This window comes from Camellia sinensis, chromosome 4 (assembly GCF_055761805.1).
Source record: "Camellia sinensis isolate YWXY chromosome 4, ASM5576180v1, whole genome shotgun sequence".
Lineage (NCBI taxonomy): Eukaryota > Viridiplantae > Streptophyta > Magnoliopsida > Ericales > Theaceae > Camellia > Camellia sinensis.
The window spans coordinates 12,344,968-12,364,989 of NC_138964.1; positions in this window are offsets into that span (position 1 = coordinate 12,344,968).

A 20,022-nucleotide genomic window follows, 5' to 3' on the forward strand; every position below is an offset into this window, starting at 1 on the left:
AAAAGAGTTTTGCCTTAATATAGATTTTAAAAAGGAAAAATTAGTAAAACATCCTTCTCTAATTTTAGGTATAGGAGAGGTTCAATACATTTTTTTTATTAGTTAAAATCCCTCGATTTCTCTATGATCATACTAAAAAAATTTCAAAATTTCTCTGTAAAAATTGAAATTTCTCTGTGTCAAGGTGAAATTTCTCTATGTTGAGGCCAAATTTCTCTGTGTCAAATTTTCTCTGTGAAAATATTGAGAGACCCAACTACTATGAAAATATTATATATCATTTATTTTATAAAATTTTAATATCAGGAATCTTAAAAAAAAATTCAATATAAAAATTCCTTACATTTTTTTTTTGTCTTTTCAATATTCTCCTCAACTCAATCACTATTTTTTTCGTCTTCTTCATCTCTCTTTCAAAACTTCTTCTACTTCTAATCGTTCATCTTCTTCTTATTTCTCTATTTCAATTCTCTTTTTATCTCTTATTCTCTTATTTTTGAGGCCTTACGTTCGATGAAAATTGTGCTCGTCATGAAAAAGACACCACAAAACCATTGAGGATCATTTTCATATTGATATTTTTACAATTACAAGAATTAAACAAATTTTTTAAAGAGGATCTAATAATTAAAAAAGTTGTTTGATCTTAGTTATGCTTTGAATTTTAGGAATAGTTATAAGTATTTCAAAATCGAAGATATTTGCAAAACTTTCAAATAAATTAAATTTGCATTTAAATTTTAATTTTTTTTAATCAGTAAAAGTCAATTGTTAATTATTAAATTAACACCTAATAGGAGTTAGCATCCCTACATTTGCAAATTACCAGGTGTTTACATCTTAATTCAACTTTTTCGAGAAAGTTGAACCCATAACCTTCTCCTTATAGCCAAACCCTTAAGAGAATCATGCATTTAAAATTTCAGTTGCAAAACTAGATTGACATTCTTAGACATTCCTAGTTTCAAAAGTTGTTAATAATTTTTTAATTGTGCCAAGTTTGTTTGTAAAGATAAGAAAGTTGTTAATTTATCATCTTATCAGGGATTGATTCATCTTATTTTAACATTACTTGTTTCTACAAGGATAACAAAATGTAAAAAAATGCTTAACTCTTTTTATTAAATAGATGTCCCCCTTACTGAGGTTAGAATCCTGCATCAGCCCATAGAAAAACACATGTATATTTTACATTGAAAAAAAAAAACAAAAAAAAAAAACAACATAAGTCATTAACAAAATCCTTTTATGTATTATTTTGTTACAAATTAATTAATTATTAAACTTGAATAAACTTTTTATGCAAATTTGTCTAAAAAATATTATATATAAGATTTATCATACATATAAAAAGGAGTAATGCTATGGTCGTGTATAATACACTTGTAAATTTGATTATCATAAATATTACGTCTCAATCTCATGGGACTCATATTTAAAAAAATAAAAAAATTATAACTAAATATCACTTAAAATATAATAAAAGAATTATAAGACCATAACTAAAATAATATCGTAATTAATAAGTGGTAACAAAAAAAAATTACAAAATTTATAACCATGCATATAAACGAAATAAACAGTAGCATCATTGTTTTTTTCCCCATCTAAAAAACGTGATTATTACTATTTTTACGTCATAGTGGCATGTGAAAGCATGATCACTATATGACGCACATTCATCACGTGTGTATTAATGATGATGCTTCGTGGTGAGTTCTTTAATGAAATACAACACGTGGCGCAGCCGCGTCTACTGTTATGAAACGTGTCTCCACAATTTTATAACTGAAATTAGACTGTCATTATTTACAAAAATAAATAATATTATAAATATTAATAATTATAATTATAATTTTTTTATTTTTAAAATAATTTTTATTACTTCCACTGACGTGTTATTCTTTCATTTTATAATCATATATTTTTTTAATAGCAATACTATTTGACATAACAAGGGCCTTGTTTGGCAAAGGTTTTTATTATTTTTTGGACTAAAATTTACGAAAAATAAAATAAGTTAAAATAATTAATACGGTAAAATATCACATTAAATTTATAATTATTTTATTTTTTTCTCTCACAAATATCATATCTAACTATAAAAAAATCAAATTATCTTATCAAATACAAATGTTTTAGCATATTAAAATAGCTAAAAATTAAAATATCCTATTAAAATAGTCAACTTTCCAAACGAGGCCAAGGTTAGTTAAAAGGTTTTGAGAGAAGAGATGAATGTAGAAATGTGGGTCATTAATTCAAGTTTTTCTTACCACACTATTTGGGGGGTTGTAGGGCAAAAATTGTGTAGATAAAGTATTTTTCTTTTAGTATTTCTTTCTTTTTCAAATTTGTGTGATTTTTTTTTGGGGGGTTGTAGGGAAAAAATACCCATTTCAAGATGATAAGCCAAGCTAACTAAGAAAAGGCCATGTTTTGTGTAATACCACACTAGTGTGTCTTTCGACGGATATGGGCAAACATGTATAGATTTAATTACCTCGACTTCATATGGTGGGAGCAAACAACAAGAACTTCGTCATTCTAATTCCCTAAATCACTATCAATCAGTGCACTCACTCTATCATTTTCATGCAAGAAATTATGAGGTGAACAGATTTTGAAAGAATATGGTCGTGGTACACATTTGTCCTTTCATATTCGGATTTGAGACCCATCTCCAATGCGCCACCTCATACATTCTAACAGAATAGTTACGCATTCCAAATGCTCCTCCACAAAAATGATGGACTCGCCCCCTAGTGATGCGTCAAGAATCAAGTAGTTTGGATAATATTTAGCTTTCAATACTTGAGCCACCAAGCTATTCAGGAATTTTAGGAGTCTCCGCGCTTCCTTGGCCAACAAAGCCTTATTAAAAGCCATAAGAGATCTAAAACCCATCTCACCTTTAGGTTTCACCTCACATAGATTCTTCCAACTGCATCAATGAATCTTGTACATTTCCTTATGTTGACCCCACCAAAACCTCGCTATCATACCACTAATCTCATGGCACAAACCATCTAGCAACTCAAAACAAGACATTATATATGTTGGGATAGCTTGAGCTACGACCTTAATACGAACTTCTCTCTCAGCTACCGACAAAAAAAATTTTCTTCCAGCCATTGAGGCACTGCCACACTCTGTCTTTTATATAATTAAACACTACCTTTTTTGACTAAACCACAACTAATGGCATCTCCAAATATTTCATATTATTCACCAGCTGGCCCGCACCCACCAAAGTTGAAAGATGGATCTGCTCCTTTTTCCTCACATTCGAGCTAAAACATATCCTCGATTTTTCAAAGTTGACTTTCTGTCTAGAGGCCAATTCATACTTTCGCAACATAGATCCAACTATGTTCATAGATTGGTCAGTTGCCTTGGCAAATAACAAGCTATCATCGGCGAAGAAAATATGGGAGATTTGAGGTCTCCCTTGACAAATTGATATGCCGGAGATCTGTTCCTCTGTTTCAACTCGCCGTATCAAAGCAGATAAGGCCTTCGCATATAACAAAAACAAATAAGGGGATATAGGATCACCTTGCCGAATACGCCTTGATGGTGTAAACTGTTGTGTTGGCTTTCCATTTTGAAGCACCTAATAAAAAACACTCGATACACAATGCATCACCAAACCAACAAACTTTAACGGAAATCCCATCTTAACCACTCCACCCGGTCATATGCCTTACTCATATCTAGCTTTAACGCAAAATAACCAGCTTAGCCCGTTCTTTTATTCTTCAGGTAATGGAATACTTCAAAAGTCGTCAATACATTGTCGGTAATAGCCCTCTCCAGTATAGTTATTTAATGAAACTACCTTGTCTAACACCTCCAACATCTTCGATACTAGCTTATACACTACATTGTACCTACTAATTGGACGAAATTGACTTGGATGTTTTGGCTTCTTCACTTTAGGAATTAGAACAATATAGGTATTGTTGATTGAAGAAGTGTCTTACCCCTCATTTAAAATCCCCAAAACATCCGTACACACATCTACTCCGACTAGGTCCCATAACTTTTGGGGAAACAAGAACTGGATTATCATCAAGCCTAGGGGCCATTGTTGGGTGCATTTGGAACAGTGTTATATGTACCTTATCCGCCACAAAATTCCTGTTCAATCTCTGAGCCACTACAAGAAAAGTGGACTTAAAAGACGAAACTTTTTGCAACGGCACAACTTGCCGTCGCAAAAAAAATGTGACTTTCTGAGACGGCACAACTTGCCGTCGCGAAAAATGTGACTTTTTACGACTACAGAAATTGCTGTCACAAAAAAATAGAGTATTTTTGCGATGGCATCAGCTGCAGTCGCAAAAAAAATAATAGGTACCGTTGCAAAAAAAAAGTAAAAAAATATATATTTATATATATATTGTGGCTTTGAGACATATTCATATATATATAGTCACAAAATGGTTTAAATAAATGCAACAGTATTTTTCTATCACAAAAGAAAAAATTAAAAAAAACGACGTCGTCTTATTCTTTTGATATAACATTTCTCTTTTCACTCATTTTTTCATCTTCTTGTCTCTTTGTCTCTCTTCTTTTTCTCTTTCTCACTCATTACTATTTTCTATCTATCTGTCTGTCTCTCTCTTTCTCTCTGTGTCTCTTCTCTTTCTCTCTCTCACTCATCACTCTTCTTTGTCTGTCTCTTTTCTCTTTCTCTCTCTCATGCATCACTCTTCTCTATCTGTCTCTCTCTCTCTTTCTCTTTGTGTCTCTCGCACATCTCTCTTCTCTCTATCCTCTTCTCTCTCTGTCTCTCTTGCTCATTGCTTGTTTCTCTCTTTTTCTGTCTCTCTCTCTATCTCTTTATCTCTTTGTCTTTCTCTGTCTCTCTTTCTCTCACTCATCACTCTTCTTTCTCTCTATCTGCATGTCTGTTTGTCTGTCTGTCTCTCTCTCCCCCACTATGTTCGCCTTGCTCACTTTCTCCATCTTCTCTTCTTTATTTATTGAGCTCCCTTTCGATTTATCGATCCACTACAAGAAAATACACTTTTAGCGACCACTTTGTCTCTTTCACGTTCATCACTTTGTCTCTTTCTCTGTCTCTCTATTTGTCTCTCACTCATCTCTCTCTCTCTCTCACCACTCATTTCCTCTACCACATTTACCATTACTCCAAATGTCATTCCACTACTACCACTGTTGTCACTCTACCTCTACGACTACCATTACTACACCATCACCACCACTCCACTACCACCACTACCACTATTGCCACTACTACTACCATTACCTCTTTTCCACCACCGTCACTCCATCTCATCTACCACTACCACAACTTCACTACTAATCTCCTTCGCCATCACCATCACTACTACCTCTTGTCCACCACCTTCACCACTATTGCCACTCCCTCTCATCTACCACAAAAAATTAGTTCTTGATTTTTAGTAACAAAAAAAAAAATGAAACGGTATTTTTGTGTCGCAAAAAAATTTAAAAAAAATGGCGTTGTGTTACTCTTTTGATATAACATTTCTCTCTTCACCCATTTTTTCATCTTCTTCTCTCTTTGTCTCTGTCTCTTCTCTTTCTCTCTTTCACTCATCTCTCTTCTTTCTCTGTCTGTTTGTCTGTCTCTCTCTCTGTATGTCTTTTGCTCATCTCTCTTCTCTCTATCTCTCTTATTTGTCTTCTCTCTCTATCTCTCTCGTTCTTCTCCCTATCTCTCTCATTTCTTTTCTCTCTCTATCTCTCTTTTTCATCTCTCTCTTTCTCTCTCTGTCTCTCTCTCTCGCTCATCTATCTTCTCTCTATCTTTCTATTCTCTCTCTCGTTCATCTATTTTCGCTCTCTTTCTTTCTCTTTTTGCCTATCTCTCGCTCATCTCTTGTTTCTCTCTCTTTTTCTATCTCTCTCTCTCTCTCTTTCTTTCTCTCACTCATCACTCTTCTCTCTCTCTTTCTCTTTCTGTCTGCTTGTCTATTTGTCTGTCTATCTCTCTCTCCTTCATTGTGTTCGCCTTGCTTACTCTCCCTCTCTCATCTTCTCTATTTATTGAACTCCCTTTCGATTTATCGAGACACTACCAAAAAATACACTTTTAGCGACCACTTTTTCTATCTCTTCTCACTCATCACTTTGCCTGTCTCTGTCTTTCTCTATCTCTCTTTTCTATCTGTCTCTCACTCATCTCTCTCTCACCACCCATCTCCTGTACCACCTTCACCACTACTGCAAATGCCATTCCACTACCACCACTACTACTACTGTTGCCACTCCGCCTTTACAACTATCATTACTACCATTATCACCACCACTCCACTACCACCACCACTACTACCATTACCTTTCCTCCACCACCGCTACTCTATCTCCTCTACCACTACCACAACTTCACCACTAATCTCCTTTGCCACCAGCACCATTATCACCTCTTATCCACCACTTTCACCACTACTGCCGCTCCCTATCATCTACCACAAAAAAATCAATTCCTGATTTTTAGTAATAAAAAAAAATGAGTCGTAGAAAAATATTTTTCATTGACCACAAAAGGATAAATTTGTTTTCATGAAAAATATTTTTCATTAAAATATTATCCCTACTTCTACCAAATAAAAATAATAATAATAATTTTTTATTCATTAAAATAAAAATGAAACAAATAAATTCTCAACCTTAGTAACTAAAAGAAAATGAAAAATTAAAAAAAAAAATGTTCATTAACTATAAAAATATATATATATATATATATATTAACAAAAAATAAATTTGTTTGGCAACGGCAACCTCCGTCGCCAAAAAAAAAAAAAAAGAAAAGAAAAACAACCATTTTATTATTTAAATAATTATTTGTGATGGAAACTATATATTTTTTTTCCAATTCCGCTCGGTTCCCCCCTTTTTTTTTCCATTCCCGCACCCCTAGCAAAAAAAAAAACCCAAAAATCCCCAATGTCTTAGAACCAAAATCCCTAATCTTTTCTACCAAATATCTCTCTCTCTCTCTCTCTCTCTCTCTCTCTCTCTCTCTCTCTCTCTCTCGCGACTGTGAGCTTGGCAGACGACGGTGTCGAGCCACGACAGCGACATATATATATGTTTACATATACCTGTCAAGCATCAAAGTGTTACGCTCAAGTCCTGGTCCCAAAAAAAAAAAAAAAAAAGAAGGAGAAAAGGGAAAAATAGAGAAAAACTAGCAGGAAGATGTACTCGAGAAAGATAGAGAGAGAGAGAGAGAAGACGAAGAAGAGATGGAGGAAAGAGAGACCATAAAGAGAGACGGAGGGAAGAGTAATCCTTCGAAGCAACAGCCATTGCTTCGCTCGTGACGGCCATTGCGTTGCCCGAGCAATCCTTCAGAGTTACCTCCTTCGCAGCCCGATTCGTCTTCGCTTCTCCCTTCGGTAGACAAAGACCCATGAATGAAGCAAACGGAGCCGTCTCACCTCTCCCTCTGACCGGAGCTCTCACACCTCTCCCTCCTACCGTCCAATTTCAGGTGCATGTTAAGATACTAGGGTTTTGAGTTTTGATTTGAGGCTTTTCAATTTGAAAATTAGGGTGTAGGGTTTTTCAATTTCAAAATTTGGGGCTTTTCAATTTAAGATTTAGTGTTTAACTTGGATGCTTGTTATGAATGTTTAAATGGGACTTAATAATGTCAATTTACCAAGTCTCTTAACTTAACTTCAATTGTTTTTGGTATTGATTTTGTTAAATTTTTTTTTTTTTTTGATTGCTTCTATTTTTGGTGTCACTGGTATATATCTATGAAGGTTTCAATTACTACCAAGACTCAGTAGGCAATGCTTCAAGAGAGAAAACACAAGTATTGTTGATGTCCAATTTAATTGCTTTATTTATGTCTATGTTATGAATTCGTACAAACATGCTATTGATTGCTTCAACCAAACACTGGTTCTGCCTTACTTGAGACTTACAAATTCAAGAAAGTTAGTGGCTTTGCTTGGCTTGCTGTGGTAAAAACTCCAATGGAAAATTCAAATTTAAGCGTAACTTTGAGTAAAACTTCACCAATTGCAGGACAATAAATTTTAAAGCCACAAAATAGCCTTAAAAATTTTGAGTAAACATTTGATTCTCCCTTGATTTGAGTAAAAAAAATGAGAAACTCATTTTGATATGAGTTTTGAGTAAAGGAGTGGAGAAAGGCTTTTGGAGAGTATTTCTGCTCAAATGCACATTTGAAATGAATAAAGGGAAAGGCAAGAGATGCCTTTAGGCATATTCAATGTGCATGTCCAACTAGACATATTGGACAAATATTTCATATCCTTACTCAAGTGTCAAGTGTCTAATATGGTTAATTAACAAATTTAGAAGAGCCCGTGTGACACAAGTTATGATTTTCATTATTAACACAAAATTGAAATTAAAAAATAAAAATAAAGAAACAGGGAATAGGAAAGATAGAATGGATTACTTCAGGATATACATCATACTTTCTTTTTTCTATTTTCTTGATAAGTATACATGTCATACGTAACTTTATTTTCTAAGGATCCATAATTGCAGAGCTTTGAGTTGGTCTTGTGAAAGAGAAACGAATCATGAAATCAATATGTTTAAATTATTATGTCTTGCAAACTTAGTTTTATATTTAGAGGAATCAAATAAGCGGACTGTCTACATCAATGCAAATAGCACACACTGCCTTAAGTACATACATCGCTTCCTTTTTATTTATGAGATTTGGTTATAGTGAATATATTATTCTTGCCTAAAAAATAGCAATAAACTTTTAACTTTTGTTTTGAGAAAATTTAAATAATTTGAACAAATTTGATTTATATCAGGGTTCTTAAATTTTGCTACCTCAGACCAGACAGCTTTTATTTGATTAAAATAACAAAAAAAAAAAAAAAAATTCTTTTGTCTTCTTAATTAAAGAATAGTTTTGCCGTGATTTATTATGATTACAACATGGCACCCATATGTAGTTTCCTATATATAATCTATGAGTTGATTGTTCTAATTTGGCTTATTCAGTAGCTGTTGCTCTGCAAATCCTTTCAACATTTAGGTAGATAATGCTTTCTTTTGTTCATTCAAACTTTGTGTTAGGTTTCTACTATTCACTGCTTTGTCGTATTATAATCATACCAAGGCCCTTATGTCTTGTATCTTCTATGATATAAATCCTTGAGAATATTTTGAATTGTGTTATTCAATGGCAGTTGGCTTGTAGTATCTCTTCCCAATTAGTGAAGTTAGTGTGATGACTTTGATTCCTATACAACAAATTAAGTAGAAGTTTGTCATTTCCTTTTTGTAAAATCCACATCATAAGCTTTTGAGTGCTTTTTCTTACTTTAAAGTTGACTGTTTGAAATTGATGTAGCGTGCAACCAGACAGTCTGCAGGAATAGAATTAGTTGATTCAATGAGCAAAGACAACATGATCTGTAGGAATGGGACCCTTTTGGTTCCACCAAAACATGAAATGGACTTGGAGATGGTTTCATTTAACAAGGGAGTTAATGATGCCAACGCATACACTGGGAATTGCTGTACTGCATACACTGGGAATATGTTTGTGTAAAAATCATATTTTTAGCTTATGTTCAGATTTTTAGCTTATGTTTGTGTAAAAATCATATTGTGAAAATTTTTCCTCTTCTTGTTCTCCTATTCATCTTTGTTGTTGAGTTACATAATTTTCATTTAAGGATTGGTGATCTGATATTACATATTGAAGTTCACATGATAGTTATAGTATCAGTAATGGTTTTTTGTTCAATGATATATATTTATGGAATGCTTCACATTTCTTGCCTAATAACAAATAATGACGGTGAATTTTCAAGTAATCTTTTACTCAATTTTCAATATAATAGGTTTTGATTCAGGTTACCTCCTTAACTCATTGAACTGAAAATTAACACAAGTAATAAGTTCTAGATATATATATATATATATATATATATATTTTAAGTCTTTGAATGTCTTTTTTTCTTCTTTTGAGATAAGTTAGTTAAATGGCTGGTTTGGCGTGCCTACTTAAAATATGTTCGGTGTTATGGCTAGGCACTGGCTGTATTGATCTGACGAGAATTTGATGGGGCTCGAATTCAAAAGTAAACTATAATTTTGTTGGAATTTGAGCTTCAGTATTTCTGTACTTACTGTTGGATCAATTGATGTCAGAACAAATCATCCAGAGATATAGCTATTTGACCACATCATAGCTACAGTGTGAATTTGTTAAGGCAGCATAGGAACTCAAAACATATGAATTCGGATACTATTTTATCACCACCAGTTCTTACTAAGTCATGGGATTTTTTTTTGTCAATAGGAAAAGAAGTTGGAAGAAGAAGATGAAGCACTCATAAAATCATTATTTGGAATGAGTATATCATTGCCAAACTACTGCTACTTTGCTATATTGCTGCCTCTGTTTTCTAGTAGTTTGTACTCTTGAGATTTAGTTGGTGTCAAAATTCTTTCTTAGGCACCAAGAGAGGTCGTTCGCAGGATCGATGATGATATTCTTGATGATGATGAAGATTTATCTTAGATTTTAACAAATAGGTTCGATATAAATTAAATTATTTGATAGTTAAAGTTTCACACAACATTATGCATAAAATTCAAATATGATTAACACATTATGCATTGACTATCATGGGTTCCTGATGCATCGAGTGGCCACTGGACATTTAGGGAATCTGCAGAAGACGAGAATCTATATACACCACCACCAGAAGATCAGGTATAAAATGTATCTTTGCATTCTAAGCTAAAATATATCTTTGCATTCTTTGCATTCTAAGCTAAGAGACTTGTGGGAGAAGACGGGACTCAAATCAGGTTCCCGGAATGGGAGTTAGAGCCGAATTTCACTTTAGGCAAAATAATTCCTTAAAAAACTTGAATTCGATCCAAAATCACCAAACGAGGTCGGTTTGGCACGAAACTTGGTACACACGACCGCCTAGGCACTAGAGACTTGTGGGAGAAGACGAGGCTCAAATCGGATTCCCGGTTTGGGAGTTAGAGTCAGATATCACTCTTGGCAAACTAGTTCCTTAAGAAACTTGAATTCGAGGTGTTGAGGCCCCAAAATCACCAAACGGCATCAGTTTAGCACGAAACTTGGCACACACGACCTCCTAGGCACGAGAGACTTGTAGGAGAAGGCGTGGCTCGAATCGGGTTCCCGGTTTGGGAGTTAGAGCCATATTTCAGTCTAGGCAAACTAGTTTCTTAAGAAACTTGAATATGAGGTGTTGATGCCCCAAAATACCAAACGGGGTCAGATTGGCATAAAACTTGGCACACACGATCGTCTAGGCACGAGAGACTTGTGGGAGAAGACAGGGCTCGAATCAGGTTCCTGGTTTGGGAGTTAGAGCTGGATTTCGATCTAGGCAAACTAGTTCTTTAAGAAACTTGAATTCGAGGTGTTGACGCCCCAAAATCACCAAATGGGGTCGGATTGGCACGAAACTTAGCGCACTACTGCCTAGGCACAAGAGACTCTTGGGAGAAGACGGGGCTCGAATCGGGTTCCCGATTTGGGAGTTAGAGTCGAATATCACTCTAGGCAAACTAGTTCCTTAAGAAACCTGAATTCGAGGTGTTGACGCCCCAAAATCACCAAACGGTGTCGGTTAAGCACGAAACTTGGCACACACGACCACCTAGGCACGAGAGACTTATGGGAGAAAACGGGACTCCAATCGGGTTCTCGGTTTGGGAGTTGAGCCGTATTTCGGTCTAGGCAAACTAGTTTTTTAAGAAACTTGAATTTGAGGTGTTGACACCCCAAAATCACCAAACGACGTCAGTTTAGCACGAAACTTGGCATACACGACCGCCTAGGCACGAGAGACTTGTGGGAGAAGACGGGGCTCCCCAGTTTAGGAGTTAGGGCCGAATTTTTGTCTAGCCAAAATTATTTACTTAACTATCTTTGTAATTATATAGTAGTTAAATTTTTATGTTTTTTTATAATTAAAATATTAACACATAATTATATTATCATTAATTATTTTTATTTTTTATTTTCAGATATTTCCTAAGTAGCAGTTTGCTTCTTGTGGAATGCAGGCGTGTGAAGATTGCGACTAACTTTCGTTTTTGTAACCCACGGAAGAATTATGACGACAACTTTTATTTTTGATTTACGTTATTTAAATTTGTGAACAACATTATGTATGTATTATGCAACATTATGTGGTGGGATAATTTTACTAATGTGTTGTTATGAATAGAAGAATATTTTAATTATGGATTAATTTTTATTTATATACTGAAATTTTTATATTATTATGTAATTATTGGTTTCTTTTTAGTTATTTTTCATTAATACAGGTAATTTTCATATTTTAAATAATTTTATTACATTTTTTTTTTTGAGACGGCACCACACTGTCTCAAAAAAAAATTAGAACCAAGTTTTTGCCATCGTAAAAGATATTGGCGTTAATTAGTTGAAACAAAGGACTTTTAGCGATGGTATTCTTTACCGTTGCAAATAATATTTTTAGAGACGGCATGTTTGCAGTCTCAAATAGCCATTTACCGACGGTATTTTTACCGTCGCAAATAACCCTTTTCGCGACGGCAACACGGTGCCATTTCAAAAAAATTAGATTTCCACGCATTAATTCCGACAGCATTTTGCCGTTGCAAAAAAAAGGCAACGACATTATCCGTCGCTAAAACCCTTTAGCAACACCCTTTGTTGTGACCCCCCACTTGCCGTCGCTAAAAGCCAGTTGTTGTCGCAAAAAAGCTTTTGAAACGATGTTTTGAGTATTTGCGACGGCATTTTGCCGTCGCAAAAAAGCAATTTTTTTGTAATGAGCCATCCCTTCGGTTATGGATGGAGTGATACATTCTACTACCCCATTCATATGACTAGGAGTATTGGTGGTAAACAACTCATTGAAGTAGCTTACCATAATCTCCTCCAATTCAACTGGTTTCAAGCACCACCCACCTAGGCTATTCTCCAGACCAAAAATTGCCTTCTTCTTTTGCCTTTGCAAAGCTTTTGCATGGAAAAAGGCACTATTTCTATCACCCTCCTTCAACCAATTAGCTCAAGCTTGTTGAGCCCACATCACCGACTCTTTTCTAGGAACTCATCCATCTCCAGCTAGACCTGACGCAACTCCCTCATGTCAGCTTCAGTTAGAACTTGCAAGGCTTTTAGTCATTGAATAGTTGCCATTTTTAGTTTCAACTTCCTTTGCACATTGCACAGAACCTATCAATTCCAAACCTGCAACTAAGAAGCCACTGCCTTCATCTTACGCGACACCAACTTTACCCCAGCTAAGTTGTTTGCCTAATTCCACCCATTCGTGGCTATGTCCTTACAATCAGCCTCTCTCAGCCACATTGCTTCAAAGCGATACAACTTCTAGCATTTTGGACTTTGATTCACATGGGATTTATCACCTTCAAAACGATAAATCTTTTTATTAAAAATGAAAAAAAGAAATCAACAAAAAAGTCGTTTAAAAAAAAAGATAATCCCAAACACCACTAAAACAAAAAATTGTTTAAAATCTATTTTTATTTTTGAAAAAAATCGACTTCTATCTAGTTTTAATTTCATAATCACTTTCCTAAAAAAATAAATATAAAAATTAGTTTGTCAAAAAATAAACACATTTGGTTGGTTTTCAAAAAATAGTTTTCAGAAAATTCTACCTTTTTATTTGTCGTATTTTAATGTTTTCAATGAATTTTTTTTAATATTTTAAGTAATTTTTTTAAAATTTTTTAGACACACCTAACATAAATACACTTAAAAAGTATCATATTTGTGATTTTTTTTTTTAAAAAATACACTAAATACCAAAAAAATACAAAAAAAAAAAATACAAAACAAAACAAAAATTCAGTACATTTTTCATATTTTTGTGTATTTATTAATTTTTTAACATATTTTACAAATATTTTACTATTTAAATACATCTAAGTAAGGTGCATTTTAAAAAGTAAAAAAAAATGCTTAAAATTTAAAAAATATTCACTAAAAGCAAAAAACAAATTCAACAAACAAAAAGCTCAATTTTCAGAAAATTGAATTTAGAAAAGTGAAACCAAACACACTGAATAATATTTTTGAATTTTAAAAAATTGTTTTCACCCTAAAAAAGATGGAAAATTATATGAAATGATGAGTTTTTTTAAAGGCTCTTTTTTGATAAATCCTATTTGTAACTGTTTTATTCCATAAACCCCAAACTATTTTTTAATATTCTGTAACAAGCCCGCGGGGGACCTCGCTACAGCTCGGACTCGATTTTGTAGTTACGGTCCTTAATCTGAACCAAAAAGTCCAAATCCGGCAAATCGTTTTGAGAAAACTGATTTTTTGAAAGAAGTGCCAAACATGGACTGCTTTGCCAGATACAGAGTCGCCACCTAAATATTTTATTTTGGGAAATTTAGGAAACCCTGACTCGGTGCCAAAAGGCCACGTGTCCGTCATCACCAAAGTTGCCTCGGCTCGGGAACTTGGGTACGATTGGGGAAGGTCACTTCGTGAGCACCCCCGCTCGCCCGGTCATAGACCGGCCTCTACTAACCATGATATCAATTTTTGAAAAACATTGTGAGTTCTTATTCCGATTTATTAGCCTAGGTTACTATGTGATGCGTACAGCATACAAATATAGACCGGGTTGCCTGAATTGGAACGAAACATTTCATGTTTGTTTTTTAGAATGGTTTGCTACCCGCAGGTAGGCTTTAAAACATTTGATGATTTATTCCAATTCAAGATAACCCAACCTTCACCCACAGGCATTCAGGCAGTTATATCAGATAAGCACATAGCCTCATGGTAAGCATGCTATCATGGCAGTCACTCACACGCATGCAAGGATGCTAAAGCATAAAGCTTACCGAGTACTCCAAGCCAAAATAGGAACTACATTAGAAATCATGCATGATCCTAATTATACAGAAATGCCTAATGCAACACATGCAAAATGCAATTCTAGCAGGCTCGACTATTCTAAGATGGTATATGAAATGCTACAACTATCATGTATTCAATTTGGAATTGAAAGTACAATGCAGTTAGTATGATGCGCCGAGCCCGGTGCATGCGATACAGATGAATGATGCAAACATGCTGTCATACTGTATGCTAATTTAAATATGCCCTAATCTAACCATCACAAGCGGATAAATAAAAGGGAGAAAGACGTGGGGTTGGAAGACATACATCACACTCACGCACGCTTATTACAGTTGTGCCCTCACTCGGAGGGTCCGAATAAATATACAGTCCCAATATTACAGTCCCGAATAAAAGAATATTACAGTCGAAAATATTACAAAATCCTAATTAATGAATTAACTAAGAAAGCAAATAAAACAGGCGTGCAAGCCAGGGACTGCCTTGTTTCTGATGGATGATGCATGTCCGGGTTGTCTTGCGCAGAAATCCACCGGAATGCCCCAATTAGCCTCTGTTTACACCTGTTCTTGAAATGTGTGCCGAGCCCCAAAAAGTTGCTGATTCTTCGTTTTGCTGCAACAGAGAGCAGGAAAGGGGCATAGCAATGTATTTGCACAGATATATGCATGTCTCGATCCTCGTGCCACCAATCACGCATATCGAGGCATGATGGCCGAGGAATCGAAATGCACAACTCAATATAGGATGAATGCACATGAAACTACAGCTAAAACCTAACTCCATCATGGATAATCCGGAGTGTCAGTGACTGGGGAATTGAGACACATTCCGTCACTCGGAGTACGAAATGTACCTCGTTTCCCGTGTCCGGGCTAACTCCTATCCCGAACATGATGCAATATGCATGACATGCATGAAATGCAACTAATATACAATCCTAACATACACAATGCTATGGAAATGAGGTGCCTCGAAATGCGTGCACACGGGCACGCAAACTGAGAAAATGCATGAATGCAATGAAAATGAGACGTCTTGAAATGCGTGCACACGGGCACGCAAACCGAGGCGATGGCATAACAATGCAATGAAAATGAGATGCCTCGAAATGCGTGCACACGGGCACGCAAACCGAGGCAATGGTGAAATGCTGTGAAAATGAGGTGCCTCAAAATGCGTGCACACGGGCACGCAAACCGAGGCAATGGTAAAATGTTATGAAAATGAGGTGCCTCGAAATGCGTGCACACGGGCACGCAAACCGAGGCAATGGTAAAATGTGATGTAAATGACATGAAAATGTAATATGGGCTTATACCAACATGAGTGAGCCTCAGCCACACTCACATAGGATGTCGGCGGATAAAAAAGGAGTGCCTCGAAATGCGTACACACGGGAACGCAAACCGAGGCAATGACGGAATGCGATGAAATGACATGAAAACATGATATGGGCTTATACCAACATGAGTGAGCCTCAGCCACACTCACATAGGATGCCGGCGAATAAAAAAAGGAGTGCCTCGAAATGCGTGCACACGGGCACGTAAACCGAGGCAATGACGGAATGCGATGAAATGACATGAAAACATGATATGGGCTTAGACCAACATGAGTGAGCCTCAGCCACATTCACATAGGATGCCAGCGGATGAAAATGGGGTGCCTCGAAATGCGTGCACACGGGCACGCAAACCGAGGCAATGACGGAATGCGATGAAATGACATGAAAACATGATATGGGCTTATACCAACATGAGTGAGCCTCAGCCACACTCACATAGGATGCCGGCGGATGAAAATGGGGTGCCTCGAAATGCGTGCACACGGGCACGCAAACCGAGGCAATGGCGGAATTCGATGAAATGACATGAAAACATGATATGGGCTTATACCAACATGAGTGAGCCTCAGCCACACTCACATAGGATGCCGGCGGATGAAAATGGGGTGCCTCGAAATGCGTGCACACGGGCACGCAAACCGAGGCAATGACGGAACGCGATGAAATGATATGGAATGGATAGCAATCATTCTAATGGAATTTCAGCACTAAAATATGGGGGAAAACAGCCCCGAAATGAGGCGAAATGACATGAAATGCATGGAATTGTCCCGAAATGCGAATTTAGGCACCCGAAATGACCTATAGCTATGCCAAACATGCACAATATGGACATGCAATGCAAAGACAGAAGCTAGGCAGTCCCAAAAAAGGCACTTTCACAGTTATAAACATGGCCAAACAGCAAGCATAGGTATGGCAAAAATGGCATGCAAGAATAGGGGCCAAAAGAGGGGTAATGAAGCAAGTGATATAAGCAAAACCCAAACTGAAAAATTTCCTTCTACAACACTGAAGAGGGACCAAAAATATGAATATTTACAGTATATGGAAGCCTCAAAATCAGTATACAAACATGATAGAAATGTGATGCAAAATAAAGCTCAAAAAGTGGCTATAACATGAGGTATACAAAATAATCACCAAACAGCCAAAGACCCTTAATAAAACATGTAGAATGGACCAAAATAAGCACTTTTTCAGAACTGTAAAATTGCCAAAAACAAAATTATGATAGGCTAACTAAACATGCAAGAATGGGGAATAAAAGAGGGATATAACATGAAGTGACCTATGGAGGCCCCAAACCATGAAAGGACCTAAATGAAACATGAAGAATGGACCAAAATAAGAACTTTTTCAGAACTGTAAAATGGCCAAAAACAAAAGTATGATAGGCTGCCATTGCATGCAAGAATGGGGAAGAAAAGAGGGGTATAAAGGTAGGTACAACATGGAAGTCCCAAATGGTGTTGAGACCTTCTTCAATGTTGAAGAGGGGCTCAAAATAAGCCTAATATCAGTTTAGAACATGCTCGAAAACAGATTGCTCATGGGCAAAAAATAGCATGCAAGATTGTGACATATAAGAGGATCAATGAAGCAAGTGTGTCATGGAGGGCTCAAACAGGGTTGAGCCCTTAATGAAAAGTGAAGATGAGCTTAAAAGAGGGCCATTTTCAGTTAGGGCCGGAGCTTGAAACAAAAAGGAAGTGGGGCTTACAAATAAATCAAGAAAAAGAGTCAAAAGAGGAGAAGTATCACTTACCCTTGAAGACTCAAACTTTTGTTGCTTCTTGGATCAATTTGCAGCTTCTTTGGCCTTTGAGAAACCTTCCTTGTTGCTGGAAATGAGGTGGTGGTGGTAGAGCTTGGTGGTGTAGAAGGAATGATGGTTAGGGACTTAGAGATTTTTCAAGAAATGAGAGGTATGGAGATGGAGTTGTGTATGGAGGCTTGAAGGTGAAGTTTTCTAACCCCAACAAATGATATATCTTGCTTGCTATATAGGCCAAAAATGGGGTGTAAAGGTGGGGGAAAAGGAGAGTAACTTTCCCCCACAAAATATCCCCCGGATAAAGATCTTTTCTGGGGGATAAAGCCTCACAACTGTAAAGGGAACAGTGCAAGGAGCTCGGCCGGCCTGGTACTTTTGCTGCAGGTGGCCGGCCGGCCACACCCCCTAGCCGGCCGGCTAGGGGTCAAAAGGGTCAATCAGATTTTCTGGCCGGCCACCAACTGATGGTGTCCTCCTTCATGTGTACAACACAACCCTGTGGTTGAAAGTCCAAGAAAGTGGGTCCAAGGAGTTCAACATTAGCCCGGAAGGAGGGGGTCAAAAGGGTCAAGTTGAATTAATGGCCGGCCATGAACTTTTAGGGTCCTCTCATGTGTGTACATCACAAATATGTGGTTCAAAGTTCAAGAAAATGGGTCCAAGGGGTTCAACATTAGCCCGGAAGGAGGTGGTCAAAAGGGTCAAGTTGAATTAATGGCCGGCCATGAACTTTTAGGGTCCTCTCATGTGTGTACATCACAAATATGTGGTTCAAAGTTCAAGAAAATGTCCAAGGGGTTCAACATTAGCCCGGAAGTGCGAAAAAATGGGCGCCAAAGGGCGTCGGAGGATGTATAACTGGTTGTTGCAACAATTGCTGGCCTCCCACCCTTCAGTGACCTCCCCGGTGATAAAACAGAGGTACCTGCCAAAAATGAACGAAAACCGTTGCAAAACGAATGCTCGGGGACCAAAACGCGCAGTTCGGGGTCCCGAAAATGGGCTGTTAAGCACCGAAAGTGGCATTCGGCCACGAAGTGGGTTTCTCAGCCCCCAGTGTCCCTCAAAAAGGAGCAAATAGGAAGTATGCCAAAACTTAGAGCAATAGGAGATGGTTAAGCGGTCCCGAACCGAGGCACACGGCATGACGGCTCCGAAAACCGGAAACCGGACTCCGAAATGGAAAAAAAAAAATGGCCTACGGCCACCAAATGTAGCCTATGGACATTGAGAGATGGTCTACGGGACCTCTCCCTCCCCTCAGGAAAAGAAACAGAGAAAACCGAGTCTGGTTCGCAAACCGAGACAAGGCACAGAAGAGGGTTCGGAAGTCCGGAGGCAGGGCTCACGGCCGCGACTCTAAAACTTCTGAACGAGCACATTATGCAACATCACCAAGCACTCAATCGGTGACGTCTGAGTCTTAAGGTCGGTCAAAAATGGGGTGTCTACATATTCCATTAGGTCCATTAATTGTAAAAGGGCGAAACAACCCTCCTCTGCCTCTCCCGCTTCTAATCGATTCTGAAAACCCATTCTCATTCCAACTATTCAATCCACAAAATCTCCAAAACAAAAACTGATCGTCTACCCCAGATTCACATCGCATCAACGTAACCCTAGATTCACATCGCCTCACCATCATCGTCGTCCACCATCGACCCCAGATTCCTCTTCATCTCACCGCTGTGAAGGTTTACATTGGAAGGAGAGTGCTTCGTCGTTCCAAAATTCCCGTCGGTGGACTAAGTTTATTTCATCGACTGAGTGTGGTCTATACCCACCCACCATGAGAAACAAAAGTAAGCAATACTATGCCACCTTCTGCTTTTTAATCATAATGTAGACACCCATGTAAACATTTACATTGCCCTATAACTTTTGTTGTTTTTGGAATTGATTTTGTAAACATAGATGATGTGAACATTCACATTACTGTTCATTGCTAGATAAACTGAACTGACATTAGTAGACACTGATGTGAACATT